This window comes from Lupinus angustifolius, chromosome LG18 (assembly GCF_001865875.1).
Source record: "Lupinus angustifolius cultivar Tanjil chromosome LG18, LupAngTanjil_v1.0, whole genome shotgun sequence".
NCBI lineage: Eukaryota > Viridiplantae > Streptophyta > Magnoliopsida > Fabales > Fabaceae > Lupinus > Lupinus angustifolius.
Genome location: NC_032026.1, coordinates 13755909 through 13761908, shown reverse-complemented (window position 1 = coordinate 13761908; position 6000 = coordinate 13755909).

Sequence of the window (6000 nt, the reverse complement as noted above, 5' to 3'; positions counted from 1 at the left end):
ACAGGTAGATGGAACGTGTGAATCTCCGGCCTCCATCTCTCAACTAATGTCGTAATGAGGTGGTTGTTGATTTCGATTGTACCAATATCGAGAATATGCCCAAATGTTGTGTTACGAATAACTTCTAACACCGGTGCAGATGGTAATTGTTGCCAAAAGTTGTATCTTGCTCGAAAAGTGACATCTCCACCATTCCAAATGTTGGTGGAGACATGGTCTTTTTGAAGGTTGAGAATGGAATGGTTAATAGGACCTGGACCAATCTGTTCCATTTTTTGGATGATAATTATCGGGAAATTAGAGAAATTAGGATTTTAGAAAGAATACTTGTGCCCTAACCGCACATGAGATTCTCTGGCTAAACCTAGGCTGGGCCAAAGTCGTGGCTGCCATCCACGACTTCCATTAAAGTCGTGTGTGCAGTCCACGATTTCTTTTAATTTTTGGACACAAAACTTGTGGACCACATCCACGAGTTTCATTAAACCTAGGAATCTGCACCAAAGTCGTGGACCAGATCCACAACTTTCATTGAATATATTGATATTCAGTTGGTTTTTTTGAATTTGTATTTATTGATGGTATTAATAGGTTGTAATTTTTTTGAAAATTGTATACCGAAAATTTAAATGGATATAATGATTTTATTTAAATGTTTGTAATTTTTTTATTGTATTTATGAATTGCATTTTTTAAAATTGTATTTATTATATTAATCATTGCATGATTTTGAGAATATATTTATGGATTGTATTTTTTTTAAATTGTATATATTGTATTAATCATTGCATGATTTTGAAAATATATTTCTGGATTGTATTTGTGGTTGTATTTTTTAAAATTGTATTTATTGTATTAATGATTGTATTTTTTTAAAATTGTATTTATTGTATTAATAATTGCATGATTTTGAAAATATATTTTTAAAATTGTATTTATTGTATTAATGATTACATGGTTTTAAAAATTGTATTTATTGTATTAATGATTGCATGAATTTGTGAAAATCTTAATATAACGAAGAGAACAAAATTTATTACACAAATTGTAATATTACATAACTTAGTTTTGCCTTGAACTTTGTCCGACTTTGGTACTTCTAAACATACATTTCTTCTTATTGTGCCATTCACTCATACACCACCCACATTTTTTAATTTGTTGGGATTGAGAATCATCCATTTCATTGTGTATACGTGTAGTTTTTGGTCTTCTAATACGGTTCCTACGCATAAGGGGATTAGGAATGAAGATTGGACCTAAATAAGGAGGTCAATATTCTTCATTTGCAATGGGTTGAAACTCATGTCCATAAACCTTCTGTAAGTTCTCTAACCTATAAATCGGTGATATAAATTGGCCATAGTCTAAGTTCAATGATGCACAAGTAGCAATAACATGAGAACATTACAATTTAAGTGATTGAAATTCCCCACAATCACACCAATTTTTGATTAATCTAACTGTGTATACTCTTGAGTGTCGACTACCACCAGTACTAGCAACTTCTTCCTCCGAGACCCCTGATTCCCGCGGAAAATTTCGTACAATTTGACATGTAGCTTTTCGGTTATTTCATTAATCACATTAGTCAATTCTTCGTAATAAACATGACCCACCCTTGTCATGTTAGTTGCTTCATTTCTATGGTGTACAAATCATGAGTTAAGTATATGATATGTTGCTCTAACAAGTGTAGTAATTGGCAAGGCTCTTGCTCCTTTGAGAACAACATTCACACATTATGCCAAATTCGTTTTCATATGGTCGTACCGTCTCCCATCATCATATGATTGCGTCCATTTTTCTCTTGGGATTTTATCTAACCACGCTGCTGCCCTCGAGTTTTTTTGACACAATACAGCAAGCATTCGCTCGAATCGAGGCCACATCAATTCATACCCTACAACAAATCCATTACTATTCACATAATTCTAATATAGAAACAATTTTACATAAATGAGATTCATTTCAACACATACCCATTTCAATGACTTTTTCTTTCAAATCATTATCTCAGAACTCCTTGTTGAAATTGCTAGCAACATGAACATGACGAATACAATATACAGATTGACCATCACATCACACCATTGAGGGAGCTCAGTGCGTAGTGCACCAAATAAACTTGTACCCCTATATGATATTATGCAAATATTTGGTTGTGGGGTAACATATGTCCGAAGATTGTAGAAAAATCATTCACATGTTTCTTTCGTTTCTCCTTTCACAATGGCAAATGCTACTGGAAATATACATCTATTACCATCTTGGGAACTAGCTATTATCAATGTTCCAGTAAAAATGTGCCATCCACTTGAAGGATTGGTTTGCAAAAACCAAATCCTTCAATGCATGGCTTGAAAGCCCCAAAAACTCAATCAAGAATTAAAGTATTATGTTCTTCATGGTTAGATGCTGAATATCTTGCATTTGTACATGGTGTATAATATTGAACAACATTCAACCAACGAGGTAACTCCTTGTATGATCCCTCCCAATCACCATAAATTTGAGACATTGCTATTTGTTTAGCAGTCCAAGCCCTCCTATAAGTCACCGTATAACCAAAACAAGTTACCACTTCTTTAACTAATGCTTTAATTGGTATACCAGGATATTCTTATACTAGTTGAACAATGCAGTTTGCAATGAAAGATGAGTTCAACTCCGTGTGATCTTGAGAAATATTAGCGGATACACAAGTGTGTCTTCCACTAATTTTTCTAATCTCCCAAATATCATGTTTCACACTTTTCGATGCCCGAAGTCTCCATTTACACCCAACACCATAATATTTACATTTTGCAACATATCTATCTGGCCTAGACTCATCCACATGGCAATCAACAAAATTTCTAATATGAAATTATTTTACAGCATTTATTGTTGCTTCCTTTGATTCAAATTGCATACCAACAAAAAGATCATTATCTATATCAGTGCTTATGTGAGTACTTCTATATAGAAAATCTTGTCCAAATTGATAATCAATGCTAACGAAAAAAGATAAAGGAGAATCATATGTTATGCTAACCAGTTCAGTAGTGGTAATCTGAACATCATCATCGTCATCATCACAAAGCTCAATGTCCTTCTCATCACTAACAATATCTCTAATAATTGTCATCTACATATAACATATAGTAAAATATAAACAAACATGTTTACATTTAAACATAAGTAACAATACATAAAATTAACTATAAAATAAATGAACGGAAAAAATATAAAGCATTTTTAGTTACCTTAAATAGTCACATTCTTCAATTAAAAATTAACCTACAGATTTTTCATACAATTTCTTCGTTCAGTGTGGTTTACAGGTGGAGTGATGGGGTATAAATATTGCTTGAATGTCGTGGATCCAAAACACGACTTGGATCTCATGTATATGATGCACGACATTGCATGGAACTCGTGTACCAGGTCCACGAGATTGCCATGAAACTCGTGTCTCTGGTCCACGACTTACAGGGACCTGACACGCGTAAGGAAATCGTGAATAGGGTCCACGACTTTGCTGGGAAGTCGTGGATATGGTCCACGACTTTGGTGAAATCGTGCATCCTGTCCACGAGATCCACTTAAAACTACACCAAACCCATAAATAATTCAAAATATACTCCAAACATGAGATAGTGTAGTCAAACTACACTACCGACGTAATTTTCCCTATGTTACCTAGGAAAGGGATTGTGATTTTTTAAGATCGCATTCTGCACAAAGAAGTCATCTTATAAAATAATAATGTGACAGAAATTAAATGAAAATATCATACTCAAAAAGGCCCCCCACTCCTTGACAATAATTACATATTTACTAGTAAAGTGCTGTAAGTAATATATTTTGGGCTCTCATCATTCAATAATGCTATTTTAACTTAATTGTGACAAATTATTTGATTTATAAATGAATATACTGAGATGTGCGTGGAAATAAAAAATGAAATGTAAGATAAAAATATAATTTAATAATCTATAAAAGTTTAAATTTTAGTTGTTGAAATAAAATAATCTTTTTGTATTCCCAATATGCAGAATCAGTCCTTTTCTAGGAAAAAAGGTTGGATTACTATAGTCAATGACTAAAAACTGTACGGCAACAAATGCTCTTTAGTATATGTACAACTAAAGGACAAAATGCCTGTCCAAATAAACATTTTTTAAGGATGATTTGGCCCCAACGATCTCAAAAGATTATTGCTCTTCTTTTGATGGTTATATTATAGAGAAAAAATGAATGATAGACGAATATTATAAATTTTTATATTACTAGTGTATAAATATCATATTTTATATTATAAGATGACGATTTAAGCGTGAATAGAGTAGTAAGAAAAATATAATTAAAGAAAACTAGTATTAATAAAGATAAACAAATTGATACAAGATTAATTAATAAATCTAATTCATTAGACTTTTTAGACTAGAATCGATGTAATGTGAGGTAATGGCATGAGTAGACCAAATTTATTCAAAAAAAGGGGATAAAAAGACAGAATTCACCATATATATTGTGTATGTAAGATACAAAAATTACTGTCAAATTGAAGCTTCGGATTACAATCAACACTGCTCAAAATATATGAAAACATGAAACATCATAAGTTCAAACTCATTTCCACTCACAAGACTCAACGGTAATTGATTCCTTGTAATGAAATTGGACTGCAACCTCAAGTGGATTTTCTCCATAATATAAAGAGTTTTAAGAAAGATACCAACCTATGGGTTCATTTCATAGTTATACCAAAAAAAAGTTTTATTTCCCAAAATATCATATGCTACTATAACAACCAGATTATAATCTGCAACTCTCCTTCACTAGTGAAAGGATAAAAACAAATGATGAGAATATGAAGAAGAAGAAGAAGAAAACAATGCAATCCGAAAGTATCTAAGTAGTAGCATCTTGAAGAGTAGTCAAAACTGAAGACCTAAATCATGGAGCCCTTGGTGGTGTTTGATGTCCCACACCAGGGCTATGACCAGGACTTGTTGGCCTGAATGCATCACCTTTTCCATCATTATCATCATTTATGGTATACCAATCAACAGAAGGAGATAGTGGACTCCTTAATATAGGTGTTTCTGGTGCTGGTGGTTGAAGGTTTAGAACCCTTGATGGTGTTACAAAACCAAAGTTGTATTGAAGAATAATAAGGAAGAAAAGACATGTTAACAAGATAGTTTTCTCAGCCATGAAATGAAGGTAAAGAAAAATTAATTGGGTTTCAATTAAAGAAGAGAAACACAAGGTTCTTGAATCAAAAAGAGAAAGCTTAGGTTAAAGCTGAAGTCGGCTGAGAGTGCTATTTAACATAACTGCTACGGTCCCACGTGCGGTCATGATATTCATTCGCCTTCAACATGAACATAAAATATGAGTTTCATGCACATGATGATGTCTCTTAAATATTCCTGGGATTGCATAAATGGAAAGTACTAAACAATGGAATGTTTCCTTATATAGAAAGTCCACTATTTCTTCAGTCTTCTGAAAATTTCTTACAGCCATTCATTAGTTATATGCACATTTATGATTTTAATTACTTTTTATAAAGATTTTGTTCAATTTAAAATTAAAGGGCATTGATCGTGATTAGACAACACTAGAACAACTTGCTGTAATAGCTACTTTCTATGTTGTTATTATATTACTAAACTAAAGGGATTTCTGCAATATATGATTCAGGTTACTAAGTTTAAAAAAGAAAATGCTTCTTCCACTTAGTAGATTATGTTTGTTGATAAAGAAATCTTCTCCCCACACTCCTTTTTGGTTACCATTCTCGAAAAAATGAGTGTGTTATAGGAAAATTTGTAGAGTTGTTACACATTAATGATTCTCAAAATAATAATCACTTTGCTTGAAGAGCAAGACTACTCCATATTTGGTACATATATATAATGAGCACAATCACTCAATTTCAAAAAGATAAGACTTACCAAATATATAATCTTTGAACTCTTAAGATAACTAAAAATATATGAAGTA